This window comes from Lolium rigidum, chromosome 5 (assembly GCF_022539505.1).
Source record: "Lolium rigidum isolate FL_2022 chromosome 5, APGP_CSIRO_Lrig_0.1, whole genome shotgun sequence".
NCBI lineage: Eukaryota > Viridiplantae > Streptophyta > Magnoliopsida > Poales > Poaceae > Lolium > Lolium rigidum.
Genome location: NC_061512.1, coordinates 211,867,728 through 211,884,107, shown reverse-complemented (window position 1 = coordinate 211,884,107; position 16,380 = coordinate 211,867,728). Strand labels below are relative to the sequence as shown.

Genomic DNA, 16,380 nt, shown 5'->3' with positions numbered 1-16,380 from the left:
GTTGACGTCGAAACCCACCGGCGGGCGGAGACGGGCAACACCGTAGAGCCGGGAACAACTAGGGCTGCGGCTGGCCCTAGTCCCTCCGAGCGACGGCCCGCAAAGCCTCCCGGTCGCACGCACCGATGTTTATCACAAGGGCGTGCCACCCGACCTATACCTGGTCGGGAAGGTGTGGATGATGCCTCGCTTAGTTTCCTGCAGGGCACACACGTAAACGTTAAATACGAGCCTCGATCGGCTCTCAGGTTATCTCGTGAATCGGCTCAAGGAGCCGATCCACCCATGATTCGACGAGGTGTCCGAATATATGGTGGTCCTGCTTGATCAAAGTAAAGCTAATGAGATCTACGACGATTTAGGGTTTTCACCGCATAATCGGATCATCCTACTCGAGTTCGGGCCTCGCGCTCGCGCACGGTGACCGTAAGCCGATCCTAGACAGGGCCTAAAAACCAACACGAGGTTGATCCCCGGAACATCCGTTCTAGGACTAGCAAACGCCACCCTACACGCCGCTGGATCCTCCGCCCCTTGTAAGGCCTAACTATTGCAGATATTAAACTAATCCTTGTGGAACAAGGAGCAACCGTAACGGATCGGATCTACTAAACTATGATCAAGCGGGGTGCCGCCCCTACGCCTAAGATAGGCGTAAGGGCGGCTAGACATGCAAGGGTTGCACTACGAAAGCATGCAGCATGAAGAACAATGCTAACCCTAACATGTCTAAGATAACTACGTTGCTCGCCATCAAAAAGGCTTCAAGCACGAGCAACGCATGAACAACGTAGGCAGGCTTGTGCTGCCTAGATCGCAAGATGCGATCTAGGCAGCATGATGCTTACCGGTAGAAACCCTCGAGACGAAGGAGTTGGCGATGCGCCGAGATTTGTTTGTGGTTGAACGTTGGTTGTTGTTTATTCCATAAACCCTAGATACATATTTATAGTCCAGCGGACTTTCTAATGTGGGCGTGCACTAAACCGTGCACGAGTAAGATTCTATCTCTAAACTAAGATGCGATCTAATATGTTACAGATACACGGGCAATTAAGCCCAACTTGGTATAAAAGGCCGATTCACGTATTCCTTCTATATATATTCTTCACGTCCATCTTGATCGCGGCCCACCTCTGACTCGGTCAAATTCTGGTGATAACACATGCCCCCTGGTTTTGGAAATGACATTTCCAAAATCATTATGCCTTTCTTTCATCGGGTCATGTCGTGGCGGAACCGTCGCGATATCCGTTACCATGGTGACTTGCCTTCTCAACTTCTCCGCGTGACTTGGCAGTCTTTTCTCTTCCTTTCAAGCACCACTTCCTCGGAAACTGCTGTGGCATTGAATTTCCACTATATCCCCTTTTATTTAGCCGCTATGAACAGTTCTGCTCTGCATCTCCCTCGCATTAGCAGTCCAAAAGCCCTCCTGCGCCATCATGTCTTCTTCCTCCTCTGCTCCATCGGACCCTTCCAGCCAGTCCTCCACGTCCCGTGAGCCGACGCCGGAGTACAACCCGGCGGAGGTCCATGCGGCCAACACCCGTCGCGCCATTGCGGCCGGGGAGGAGTCGGACCATGACTTCTCCATCCGGTCCGAGGACGACCAGTCCTCGACGGACGGGGAGAGCGACCTCCGCTTCCTCGCCGACGGGGAATCGGAGGAGGAGAGCGATGACGATCGCTTCTCCTGGGATGACTTCACCTCCTCCGAGGGGGTGGAGGAGGAGGAAGAGGAGGAGGAGGACGACGACGACGACGACTCCCTCGAGGGCTACCCGCCAGCAAAGCGCCTCCGCATGTGGTGGGATGACGACAGCAGCGACGACGAAGACGGGGATGAAGCCCCCGTGGAGGGCTACGGGAGTAGCGACGAGGAGCCCATCGGCAGCAGTGCCGATGAGAGTTCTGAGGATGACGATGAGGGCAGTGACGGCCCGTAGATAGGACCTCTAGCATAGGGCCAGTAGTAGTAGATGGGGCAATGTATCCCCTAGTATTTCCTTCTGAGAGTAATCAGCTATTTGATGTAAGAAATCCCGCTTATTAATGAAGAACTTTTCCCCAATCCGATTTTGCTGATTTCCTTTGAGCTTAATTTAGCCGATTCCCCCTCATACTGACCCTGCCGATTCGTCCCCTTTGCCAATGCGTAATGAGCCGATAGCAACGCATCGGTCCTTCGACATTTACCCTTCCATTCTTCAACTGATGATTCTCTCTCCGGTAGATACTGTGGGACTTCCAAGAGAGCCCTTAGATTTCTTCCACCAGTTTCAGCGATCCTTCTTAGCGAGCGCTCATCATTTTGTGAAGAAGTTTACAACGGAGATCAGCCGATGGTACCCCAATCGGTTCCTCAATAGAGCATCTACCAGGCCTGTTGCCCCCCGAGTCTCAGCCGAGGCAAAGCAGAGACAAGGATACGCCAATTAGCTGTATGGACCTGGGCTCGCTCGTGCGTGGGGAAGTTCCTTATGCAGAGCCAGCCGATTTGAACATAAATCGGCTTCTCAAAGCGGAGAGCCTTCAAGGTGAGCTGCCCCCCGAGCTTCTTCGGTTCTCCCTGCGCCTTGCCAGTTAGATCGGCTCCTTTCCTTTGGTGGATCCGATGCGATCCATCCTTGACCTGATCCGCACGTCCAGGCTGCTCCTGGCATTGTTCTTGAAGAGAGGATCTAAGCCCTTAGACTACTCCATTGAGGAGCTCTTCCATTAGTTACTCTTCTTAAGTCGATGTCTGCTGCATCGGCTGTGCTCGAAAATTTTCGAATTTTCAGATTTACGATTTACGGCCGACTAGTGCATCGGCCCCCATATTCCAATACCCATCACCGAAAGATGAGACGCTTTCATTACATATCCTCGTATTTTATCCACCTGGGTGCCCCCCCGAGCCGATTCTGTCAAGAGGATTGATGGTATCGGCTCTGTTGGATAACATGTTGAACCCAAGCAGAACGGTGGGTGAGGATAATTTTGGCCGATTGCTGGAATCGGCCTCCACGTTGCTTGCTCGGTGAAGGTTTTGTAAGTTCCCTTCATAAATTTTTGGGGCCGATCACAAGGATCAGCCTCGCCATGTTTGCTCATTGACATGCTCTTGTTACTCGTTCAGACCGGTCGATAAGACCAGCCCAATCTCTGACTTTATCATGTTGGCACGCTTGCCGTCGCCCACCTTGAATGCATCGTGTGATCGTGGAGCGCTAAGCTTTGTCGGAAGAACGAGCACCATGTTTGTGCCAGCCGATGCTTCATCATCGGCTTTCCTTGCTTGGGGCGCCACTCCATTTTCCGTGGACGACCCTCTTCATCCAGGGTTCGCCGAACCTTTGCAGCCGAATCGAGGCCTTGCTTTCCTCAATGTATGCAAGTATAACCTCTCGGCTTCTTCCGGGCCGCGCAATCGTTGAACCTCGCGTTTCGGGAACGGCTGAGTCCATCGAGGCACCACCTTGGCCGGTGGTACTCGTCTTCTTCTTCTCCCTCGTCTTCCGAATCTTCGAGATCTTCCAACCGAGGGGACTCAGCTCGTTTGCTCGTGGCGGGAGAGGTCCTAAGCGCTCGAACACGGACACGTTGGCTGCCTCCTTCTTCTTCCGGTTGCATTCCGGGCAATTGCCGATTGTTGGCAATCGGCTCATTCCTGAATCCCGAGCAGTGCTCGAAGAAAGGACAATCCCGGTCTCGTCCTCGTCGTCTCGCTCCTTTGCCTTTCCCTTGGCACAACGCTCGTGCTCCTCCTCATCGCGATCTCCGCCGACGATGTCTTCCGCTTCTCCGGCCGGACGAACTCTTTCATCATCATCGCTGGACCGTCGGCGTTGGTCGTACCGACCCACATACTTGTTGAGGAGGTGATCGGAGAGAGGTCGCCGATATCTTATGTTCTTCACTTCTCCCTCTGTGACGTAGCGCTTGCCGTCTTGGCGGAGCCGGTCGCGTGGAGCGGCTTCCTCTGTATCTTTGCTATGAGAACAGCTGCCCTCATCTCCATCCTTGCCAGCGTGGTGTCCAAGATCTACCATGTTGATATTGCACAGGAAACCCGGCTGGCACCCTGCATGGCAAGCATACTCCACCATGTTCACGGCGGGGAAGGGCTGGGTATCGACCTTCATGGCGTATTGGTTGAAAACTAGACGCCCGTTCTCTATCGCCGCTTGGATGTGCTGACGCCACACCCTGCAGTCATTGGTGGCATGGGAGAGCGAGTTATGCCATTTGCAGTATGGCTTTCCATTCAGCTCTTGCGCCGTGGGGAATTTGAGACCTTCAGGTATCTTCAATTGCTTTTCCTTGAGTAGGAGGTCGAAGATTTGCTCGGTCTTGGTCACGTCAAAATCAAATCCCCTGGGCGGGCCTCGGTGGCTTTACCCATTTGCGGGACACGGGGGTTCCTCCCGAGTCCACTCAGCCATCGCTACTTCTTGGTCTCCCGCGGAACTTCGTCTTCCTCCGCATCGACCGTGGGCTACCGCACGCTTGAACTTGTCTTGGTACAGGTCCGGGTGGCGCTGTTCATATGCTGAAAGTTTCGAACCACGTGCGCCGGCGAGGGATAATCTGCTTGGGAGGCCATGTCCTTGAGCTGCGTTGCAAGGCCCACCACCGCCAACTCGATCGCTTCCTTTTCGGTTATACGAACCGAATAGCATCGGTTCCTAAGATTCCTGAAGCGCTGGATGTATTCCGTCACGGTTTCTCCACGCTTCGACGTAGTTGTGCTAGATCGGCAATGCTAGACTCGGAAGCTTCGAATGATACTGCTCATGGAACTCGTTCTTCCAATCGCTTCCAAGTTTGGATGGAGTTCGTTGGTAGCGATGTGTACCACCCGAAAGCCGATCCTGTGAGGGACTGTGAGAAGAACCTCACGCGCAACTCATCCGACGCTGAGATCGTGCCCAGCTGTGCCAAATATCGGCTCACATGCTCGATGGAGCTGGACCCCTCTGACCCACTGAACTTTGTGAAGTCCGGGAGCCGATATTTGGGTGGCAGCGGGATCAGTTCGTAGCTGTTGGGGTACGGCTTGGTGTAGCCGAACGCTTTCCTTTTCGGCATCATACCGAACTGATCTTTCGAATTGTACAAATCTGATCCGCTGTGATGGCTGAAGGTGTCGAACCCTGAAGGTTCGCCGGGGTGGCATACTTGACCAGCCATGCTTGCTTTTCCGGTTCTAAGCCAACTGCAGGAGCTGGGCTTTGGAGGTTCGTCGGGGTGGCGTACTTAGCCAGCCACGATTGCTTTTCAGGATCGGCTCCTGACGCTCCTCCTGCCGTTCCAGAGGCCGCTGATATCGCAGCCTGGTTCGAGAGTGCCCAGGCGTTGCAGTCTGGTATGTATGCGCACGTGTATCCGTGCGGGATCTCCTTAGGCGGCTCAGGTAGGAATTGGTAGTCCCTAGGATCACCACCATCCTTGTAGACGACGTATGCCGATGAGTTCGGCAGTTCCGGTGCTGCCCATGCGAACGGCCGGGGCCGGAGCGGCATCTCTCCTTTGACAGTCCCCGGAGCCGGTCCCGACGGGGAGTACCGGTGACTCATGATTTCCTCGGACGACGCGCGAGCGACACGCTCCAAGGTGTTCACCGAGCTCTCGAGTGGCGGTGCAGCGAATGAGCCACCATGTAGTTGATCTCCCGCCGCAGCGACCTGGTGCGTTCTTCCGACGGGGCGGACAGGTCCACTCCATCGAGCGCGCCTTCGGGTGTGAAACCCTTCCACCCGACGCCATGGGTGCGGGTTCGGTGGAAGGAGCCGATGAGTTCGGCTTCGAGGGTTGCCTTGATCTCGTCATGTTTCTTCTTGAGCTCATCAGGCAGATCCGCGTACGTGACCGGAGTGTCTTCCGCCATCTCAGATGTAGATGGCGATATTGTGGATGTCGTCGACTAGCCCACCGGGCGTGCCAGAATGTGTTGACGTCAGAAACCCACTGGCGGGCAGAGACGGGCAACACCGTAGAGCCGGGAACAACTAGGGCTGCGGCTGGCCCTAGTCCCTCTGAGCGACGGCCCGCAAAGCCTCCTGGTCGCACGCACCGATGTTTATCACAAGGGCGTGCCACCTGACCTATACCCGGTCGGGAAGGTGTGGATGATGCCTCGCTTAGTTTCTGCAGGGCACACACGTAAACGTTAAATACGAGCCTCGATCGGCTCTCGAGTTATCTCGTGAATCGGCTCAAGGAGCCGATCCACCCATGATTCGGACGAGGTGTCCGAATATATGGTGGTCCTGCTTGATCAAAGTAAAGCTAATGAGATCTACGACGATTTAGGGTTTTCACCGCATAATCGGATCATCCTACTCAGAGTTCGGGCCTCGCGCTCGCGCACGGTGACCGTAAGCCGATCCTAGACGAGGCCTAAAAACCAACACGAGGTTGATCCCCGGAACATCCGTTCTAGGACTAGCAAACGCCACCCTACACGCCGCTGGATCCTCCGCCCCCTTGTAAGGCCTAACTATTGCAGATATTAAACTAATCCTTGTGGAACAAGGAGCAACCGTAACGGATCGGATCTACTAAACTATGATCAAGCGGGGTGCCGCCCCTACGCCTAAGATAGGCGTAAGGGCGGCTAGACATGCAAGGGTTGCACTACGAAAGCATGCAGCATGAAGAACAATGCTAACCCTAACATGTCTAAGATAACTACGTTGCTCGCCATCAAAAAGGCTTCGAGCACGAGCAACGCATGAACAACGTAGGCAGGCTTGTGCTGCCTAGATCGCAAGATGCGATCTAGGCAGCATGATGCTTACCGGTAGAAACCCTCGAGACGAAGGAGTTGGCGATGCGCCGAGATTTGTTTGTGGTTGAACGTTGGTTGTTGTTTATTCCATAAACCCTAGATACATATTTATAGTCCAGCGGACTTTCTAATGTGGGCGTGCACTAAACCGTGCACGAGTAAGATTCTATCTCTAAACTAAGATGCGATCTAATATGTTACAGATACACGGGCAATTAAGCCCAACTTGGTATAAAAGGCCGATTCACGTATTCCTTCTATATATATTCTTCACGTCCATCTTGATCGCGGCCCACCTCTGACTTGGTCAAATTCTGGTGATAACACAACCGGAGCCGCTTCGCCGGATCCGTCGTCCACCGCATCGGATCTAGCTCACCGACACCACTGTGCATTAACCGGATCTGCTTCACCGGCGCCGTGCACGATCTAAACTCTTCTACTGTCGCTTTTCTATTGCTTGCCTGCAAGTTCTTGTTTAATCTTGGGGGAACCTGTTTGTGCTAACGACGCGCCGTTACGTTTTTGCGAGATGAGATGAGTAACCATGAAGTGTAATGGCCGTCTCTCCAACCCCAAGTAGCACATGTAGCGTACTTCATCACCGGATCTATCAACCCCGGGAAGATCTGCTGTGACTCCCACGCAGTGCTTCTCCTAATGTAAGTCCCTTGTTTTAGCGCCATGTTCTGGGTTCAGATGCTTGTTTGTCTGAAGCTCTTTTAGTTCATTCCTAGTTATGACCTTAACACCTTGCTATTTTCTACTTCATTGCTAACTTTAAGCGATTGAACATTTTGGTTTGCATTCCACTGCTCCGTAGATGTAGCCATCATAACTTCTATCTTGCTCGGTCGTTGTTACAAAAATTATAGGTATTATAGTAACATCCTCGCTATTATTTAGTTCATGGCCAATTTTAAGTAATTGCACATGTTGGTTCGCATTCCCTGCTCTATAGCTTTTGGCATCGTAACTTCTATATTTGGTTTACATTCCCCGCTCCGTAGATCTAGCCATCATAACTTTATCTTGCTCAGCCGTTGTTACAAAAATTATGGCCTCGCTACTATGTTGTTTGTGCCAATTTTTTACTCCATGAACATGTTGGCTTGCATTCCCCGTACTACGGTGATGCCATTGTTTTGTATCTAGTTCATTGTAAGCTAACAAAGTAAGGACTTAGTTTGGCATGCTATCACTCGCTATCTAGCCCGTAGTACAAATATACTTGTCATACTACTAGATAATAATTTTGCGTGCCATCTTGTTCTTCAAAAGCTGCATTATTGACTTGTTTCTCTGACTTGGCATGACGCTCACATATGGAAAGCTGAACATATTGGTTTGCATTCCCTCTTATACAAGTTCACAGGTGATCCCACTATATTCCGTATCTGGTCCATCCTAAGCTCCAGCATTAACTATCCTCTATGTGTTGCTCATTACAAGTTTATATCCCGAAACATCTTGATTTGCATCCCCTTCACTATAAGTTCAGGAGTATTATTTAGTTCACGGCCAAAATGAAGTAATTGCACTTGGCACATGTTGGTTCACATTCCCTCCTCTTTAGCTTTTGCCATCGTAACTTCTATTTTTGGTTTACATTCCTCGCTTCTGTAGATGTAGCCATCATAACTTCATCTTGCTCGATCCTTGTTACAAAATTTATAGCCTCTGCTACTATGTTGTTCATGCCAATTTTGTACTCCCCGAACATGTTGGTTTGCATGGGACTCGACAAGTAGTAAGTCTCGTTGTTTCATTCTAACATGCTCGTTATATTGGCTGTTGGTATGCGGCATGCACTCTTTGTTTGCTTATTGTGCGCATTACAATGATCTTGTTATAACGACGAAATGATGAGTTCCAAATTCTTTGGCAAACAATATTGCAGTGTCTTTGCGTTTCCATTGTTGCTCTCTTAACTTGTAATGTCTTTGTTTCAGATATAGGTGCTGCATGGACAACTTAAAAGATTGCCTGGATCGCTCAATTGTATTGCTAGGTTTAATTACCATTCAATTTCTCTGGGTTCTGTAATATTTTTTCAAAGCCTTACAGCTGATGTAATATTTAGTTAGTTTTTATAGTTCTTTCGCGCATTTTTTCTTTGGTGCTTGTGGTAAGTGAGGCTATCCGACGTAAATCAATGCTCGCGTAAATATTCTCGTATCTAAATCACGAATTCCCATCCCTTAAACGGCCCAATTAAGCGAAATCACATACGTGTCGACCGCAAAATCCTAAAGCGCCTTTTACGCCGGCATATAAACAAGCAACTAAACGGGCCGGCCCACTTACTTATTGGGCCAGCCCACTTGATTTACTCGTGGACCCCGCACTTTTATTGGTCCGGCCCACTTGCTTTAAGGTGGACCCCACCGACTACCGGGCCGGCCCACTAACTAGTTGGGCCAGCCCAATTGCTTTTGTGGTGGTCCCCACATACTAAATGGGCCGGCCCTGTAAGACGAAAGTGGGACCCACCTTGTTTTTGGCCCTGCCCACTAGCATGTTGGGCCGGCCCACTTGCTATATGGTGGACCCCACATACTAAATGGGCCGGCCCTTTGACAGAAAGTGGGACCCACCTGTGGTTTTGGCCCGGCCCACTAGCGTGTTGGGCCGACCCACTTGCTATACGGTGGACCCCACATACTAAATGGGCCGGCCCTTTAACGAGATAGTGGGACCCACCGGTGTTTTGGCCCGACCCACTATCTTGTTGGGCCGGCCCACTTGCTGTATGGTGGACCCCACATACTAAATGGGCCGGCCCTTTAACTGGAAAGTGGGACCCACTCGTGTTTTGGCCCGCCCACTATCTTGTTGGGCCGGCCCACTTGCTATATTGTGGACCCCACGTACTAAATGGGCCAGCCCTTTAACTGGAAAGTGGGACCCACCGGTGCTTTTGGCCCGGCCCACTGGCTTGTTGGGCCAGCCCATTTGATCTAATGTGGACCCCACGTACTAAATGGGCCGGTCCGATAGCAGGAAAGTGGGACCCACATGCTAATTGGGCCGGCCCACTAACTTCTTGGGTCGGCCCAGTTGCTTTAATGTGGACCCCACTTTGTAAATGGGCCGGCCCGATACCAAGAAAGTGGGTCCCACATGTCTTGTGGGCCGGCCCTTTTGCATGTTGACCGGTCAAACTAGTGCATTCGGCCCGCCCACATGCTTAGTGGGCCGGCCCATTAAAGTTTTGACCGACCAACCTTAGAGGTTAGGCCCGGCCCACGTAACTAATGGACCAGCCCAGCCTATATAGTTGACCGGTCAAACTAAGTCGGCTCGGCCCGCTTAAGACGTGGCGAGCCTCGTGTGGGCCTACCATCTACCACGGGGTTTCAGCTAGGTTAACGCCGTTAACCGCCGGTTAACGCGCGTCGCCACGTGTCGGCTTGCATGACGTCGGCGATCAACGGGCTCCCGGAAACACTTGGGCAACGGTCCGATTTTCCGTGGCGGAAGGGCGCCCAAGCGCGACGGACCGAAAAATCGTCGTAGGACTTTGCCTGACGCAGTTTCCACAACAGAACCCATATCGTCGGGTTAGGCCCATAGGCGACGAAAAATGCCCCTTAGTTGACGATTTTGGGACGTTGTCTATCAGAACTTTTCTTGTAGTGTAAACAACACATATATGATAGATTGATAATCAACTTGACATAGTATTCCATATTCATCGGATCCCAACAAACACAACATGTAGCATTACAAATAGATGATCTTGATCATGATAGGCAGCTCACAAGATCTAACATGATAGCACAATGAGAAGAAGACAACCATCTAGCTACTGCTATGGACCCATAGTCCGAGGGGTGAACTACTCACACATCAATCCGGAGGCGATCATGGTGATGAAGAGTCCTCCGGAGATGATTCCCCTCTCCCGGCAGGGTGCCGGAGGCAATCTCCCGAATCCCCGAGATGGGATTGGCGGCGGCGGCGTCTCCGGAAGGTTTTCCGTATCGTGGCTCTCGGTATCGGGGTTTTCGCGACGAAGGCTTTAAGTAGGCGGAAGGGCGGAGTCGGAGGGCTGACGAGGGGCCCACACCATAGGGCGGCGCGGGCCCCACCCAGGCCGCGCGGCCCTGTGGTGTCGGCGCCCCGTCGCCCCACTTCGTAATCCCTTCGGTCTTCTGGAAGCTTCATGGAAAAATAAGGCCCTGGGCGTTGATTTCGTCCAATTCCGAGAATATTTCCTTTGTAGGATTTCTGAAACCAAAAATAGCAGAAAATAGCAACTGGCTCTTCGGCATCTCGTCAATAGGTTAGTGCCGGAAAATGCATAATAATGACATAAAGTGTGTATAAAACATGTGAGTATCATCATAAAAGTAGCATGGAACATAAGAAATTATAGATACGTTTGAGACGTATCAAGGGTTTTCTCTTCCGCCAAGCGATTTCTTCCTCAAAATCTTGAAGACGTACCAACTCTAGCCCCACAACATTTCTTCGAACAACATTCTTGCCACCTCCAACTATGTGGCACTGTGTGAGGGTCACCTCCGGATCTCGCTATGTTTCAATATTATTTCTATGTGAAGAAGGATTATGTGCCCAAGACTAGTACGCTTGCAAAATGTGGGTGTGTGTTCATCACATCATTCTTCTAATGATGTGACCTTACTATTAAAAACATCCAATGTTCATGATCAGGAAACCTTGATCATCGGTTAATCAACAAGCTAGTTAAAAGAGAGACTTTACTAGGAACCCTTGCTTGTTTATTAAACACACATGTATTAACATTTCCGGTTAATACAATTCTAGTATGGGAAATAAACATCTATTATAAACATGGAATAGGATAATAACCACTTTATTATTGCCTCTTTGGCATATTCCCTTCACTTTGTGGCACCACACCTCTTCAACATAGACGTACCTCCCTTGGGAAGGAACTACGGGAAACAACCGCCCACATGTTGTGTCTTCACTTTGGTTATATCGTTCCCTTCACCCTTGCTCATTATGACTTGTTCTAGTTGTGGTTACTTCAATGTTGTTATTGTGTTTGCATCGTATAGGTTCATCATCTCTCAATTGTCCATCTTTACCTAGTTGCACTAGCCCTAAAATTGAAAAAGACTAAAACTGGGTTAACACCTATTCACCACGTCTAGTCGCCCATTTAACCGTTCAACTAATTACCTCATCTAGTAAAAGTTCGTCTAGATTATCGTTGGGTAAAGTATGAGGGGATGATCGGAGTTTTGAGAATAGCAGGATGATAACGAAGAATGAAAGGATGTAACAAAAGGTTGGGCATGATAGTCGTTGGCGCCCTCTGAGCTTTACCCCGCCACATCGACCTAACATGAAATGCTAAGCTAGGGTAAATCCGGATTTAAATTTTGTTGCATGGGGTATTCTGGTAGAATTTTCACTCAAAATATTTTTAGACGTAGAAGCCCATAAATACGTACATAAATGCCTCATCACATCATTTCACGCGGATAATGTTTGATTTTATAACTTAATCGGCATCATAACACAAAATAGAGAATGTGGTAATACTATGACCATCTTGAAAAGTTGAACTGAAGTTGGGCATAACTACATTTGCATAGAATTTGAGACAAAATCATTATTTGGACCAGAGGTAGTACATAGTAGTAGTAAAAACACCCCGATAAAAAAATATAAGTTTTCGTATATTTTGGTTACAAGTTTCAGTATAATTTTATGAATATACATATTAATTTTTCAGTATTTGACAGCTTGTAGTAATAAAAGTATATATAAAAAGAATACTCCCTCCAGTCTCTTATAATTTACTCGGATTTGTACAATTTTATACTACTCCGTACTAAATTTAAGTCAATTAAAAAAATAGAGTAAAATATTGAACAAATCACGCCCGCTCAAGTGCACAGCAGCACAGGTCACCGAGTTCTTGTGAACGTTGCTACCGTGCAGGTGACAGAAGAGCAGCCTCAAGTGGTTAGGATGGCCGGGAGTGTGGCCGACTTCTTCCCCTTCACCGGCGCCCTGGTGTCCGGGAAGCAGCCGTCGGCCGGCAGGTCGGTCACCTCCCCGAACTCCGACACGCTGATCGGGAACGGCAGCAGGTGGCCCCGCAGGTCCTCCACCCCGTCCCTCGTGTACGCGTCCCACAACGCCTCCGCCGCCCGCCGCACCGCGTGCACGCACTCCACGCTCTCGGGCTCCAGGGACACGTCCTCGCCGACGTTGCCCATGAGGTGCTCGTGCCACAGCGATAACCGGAAGCCGTGCACGAGGCCCCGGGCGCGCGCGCCACCCGGCCCGTTCAGGTGCGCCGGCTGGTAGCTCCCCTGCGCGATCTCGCTGTCCCGGTTGCCGGCCAGCGACCGCTCGTTCAGGTTCGCCGAGCCGACGATAACATACTCGTCATCCACTGCACAAATCATTGAGTGAGACACTCAACATGGGCATGGCAAATTAGGCAAGGTTGCAAAGAGCGCGTACCGATCATGAGCTTGGCGTGCACGTATATTGGGCACCGTCGGCTCGCCTGCGCGCGCCAGTAGTCCGTGCCCTCCTCCGGCTTCACCCGTGGCACGTACTCGCCGGGGCGCGGCGCCTCCCGGTTCCCGAGGCAGAAGAAGTTGAGGTAGTCGCAGGGGTGCGCCTGGCCGCGGAGCCCGGCGTCGTCGATCGCCTCCATGACGATGCGGTACATCATCTCCACGGTCAGCCGGTTCCACCGCACGATGGCCTGGATGGAGTCGCTGGCCGGCTCCCCTCAGGCCACATCGGCGTCACGACGTAGGCGGCGAACCGCTCGCCGCGCCGGATCTTGGCGGCGACCTTGAGCGCGATCTCGACGGGCACGAGGTTCAGGCAGCCGGAGTCCCGGTCCTCCGCCCAGGACGCGCACCCGCCGAGGAAGTACTGGTTCTCAATGTAGATGAACCGCTGCGCGCGGCGGATGGCCTCCACGTAGCCGATCTGTATGCTCTTGTCGATCGTGAGGTCCTTGCCGCTCGTCAGCCCCCTCGCGGCGGCCTCGGTCGGGTCGGTGGGGAACCCAACCACGGACGCGTCGTCGATGGACCGGAACACCTGCACGTTCCACGAGTCGTCGGTGTCGTCGCCATCGTTGAAGCTGCAGGGATCCGGGAACGTCGCTGGGCTCAGGTCGAGCAGGCAGCCGCGCAGCCTCCTCGGCGCCTGCTTCTTCCACCGGTGCTCGAAGTTGGCGAGCACGTCCCACGCCGCGGGTCCCTCGATCCTGCAGTGCACGTCGTGCCACGGCTCCCTCGGCCCGCCGTGGCGCAGCGAGGCGTGCTTGAAGTTGTTCTGCATGAAGTCGTGCGAGTACGTGGTGTCTAGTTCCTGGAACAGCGTGTGGTTCTCGTCGTCGTACCTGGTCGAACACCACACATACATCGTCAGATAAAACTGTTGAAGATTCAAAATGCGTTGAAGGAAAAGATACCTGCCGTCGCAGAGGTCTATGCCGCCGATGAAGCTGACGACGTGGCGGCCGTCGGCGGTGCCCCGCGTGGCAACGTCGAGGGTGACCGTCTTCTGGTGGTGCGTGAACTCGGTGCTGATCTCGATGCTCTGCACCAAGGTGAGAGCGGCTTCGGCGTCGCGCGGGCAGAGGAAGCAGCGCACGTGGGTTCCATGGAAGTAGGCCCGGGTCTCCTCGTCGTGCGTCTTCATGATCCCGGCGTTGCCAAGGAAGGCGACGGACGTCTTGTCCTGCCACGGCATCACCAGCACTGCCACGCCCTCGTCGGCCTTGCGCTTCAGGAGCTCGCCCAGCGTGACGCCCTCGGCGCCGGGGATCATCCGGGTGGCGTCGCGCACCAGCGTGATCGCCGTGTTCACGGACCAGCCGGCAATGTACACGAAGTGCCGCGCGTCGCGTATGGCGACGTACATGTCCTCCCACAGGCGTGCCGGCCGATAAGGACGACCGTCGGCGAGGCGGACGGACGGGTCGAACCCGTCGGACAGGTGCGAGTTCTGGTACAGCGTGACGCTGCAGTTGGTGCGCTCCGGGAAGAAGGCTGGCGTGATCCCCGCGAAGCCAGGCAGCCGTACGCCGGCGTCCCAGCACGGGTCGCGCTCGACGTCCGCGAACCGGAGCCGGACGCGGAGCCTCGGGGTGTGCGTCTCGTGGTGGTGCTCGCCGCCGCGGAGGTCGAGCCAGAGCTCTAGCGGACGCCCCGTCGCGACGCTGGCCGTGGGCACTGACGCGCGGCCGAGGACGCTGGCGCCGACGAGGTGCTGGCTCTTGACGGTGAAGGTGATGGCGGCGGCGGGGTAGGCGCAGTGCAGGCGGAAGGACTGGTTCCATGTCGGGCTGGTGGAGTGGAACTCCACCTCACGGGTGCGCGCCACCCGCGCGGCGCCGACGTCGATGTCCACGTAGAGACTGCCGTGCTGGACGCTGTGCACGCCCAGGGACTGCTCCAGCTTCTCCGTCACCTGTCCGTCAGATTAACCACGTGCCACAGTTAGACAGTTAATTCAGAGTTCAGACTATTTCGTAGCGTGCACGAAAAATTTAGAGACTTTTGCTGTGTCGGAAATCAGGTCCACGTACTTAACGTATCTCGCCGGCACTCACGGTACATTTTTACCACATAATCGATTAGCTGAAATCGACTGAGCATAAACGGCGAAGGACGACTTTTGATCCTAGGTTCATATAGCCATATATCCAATAATTTTTTTGCAAAATGTCAAAACATTCGGATTTTTGGGCATGAATATCTCCACATTTTATGTGCTCGCTTAAAGTTTAGTAAAAAAAGGGCATTTCTCATGGCGTTGAAGAAATAAAAGGCATATTTTAACACCGAATTTTATCTTTCTTGCACCATTCATATAAAAATTTGTTTTTAAATGACTTCGTGAGCACATAGGATGTGGAGATGTATACGCAATTTTTTAAAAAAAAATATTTTGACACTTTTGAATCTGTCATATGCAGCAAGAACAGAAAAACGCCAGGTCCAGCATAAACAAGCAATTAAGCATAGTGCAGACTTGTTATTGCAGTTGCTGACATGAGATTTTTGACAAAAATAAATCAAGTCTCAAGAGACGCGGTGCGAATCGACGATATCAGCTAACTAGTGGCGGTAGGTGATCTCAAAGTTCAAACCAGAAGAGTACCCTTGACGGCCAATCCATAGCTCGCAAAGCAACCATGAGCGCAAAAGCAACGACTACGCGACACTAGTTCGAGAGCTTCTACCAGTCATCGCGGAACGGTAGACAGATCGAAGCACATACTGAACAGAAGATGCGTGCCAAGTTAAAAGAACTGATGATTATTTACCTTCATGAACAGACTTTCTTTTGAACAACTTCATGAACAGACTTAAAAGATCGGAGCAAGTAACAGAGGAGCAGCCGAGCAGGTGACGGTCATTTACCTTGATGATGCGGCCATGGATGGCGTTGTGGAGGTGGTCGGCCTCGAACACCGTCGCCTCGAGCACGCCGTGGAGGTACACGACGTCGGTGGCGGCGGCGTGACCGTCCTTAGAGCTCATTCCCGGCGCGGCGTCCATGCTGCCTGTCATCCCGCTCTCGGCCGAGCGTTGTTTTATAGAGGAGTCCGGCCTCGCCAT

The 16,380-nt window shown here is 52.2% G+C and overlaps 1 pseudogene; it reads right to left on the bottom strand.

Moving 5' to 3' along the window:
- Window positions 1-12,738: 12,738 nt before the first annotated feature.
- On the bottom strand, window positions 12,739-16,380 carry LOC124657034 (annotated as a pseudogene).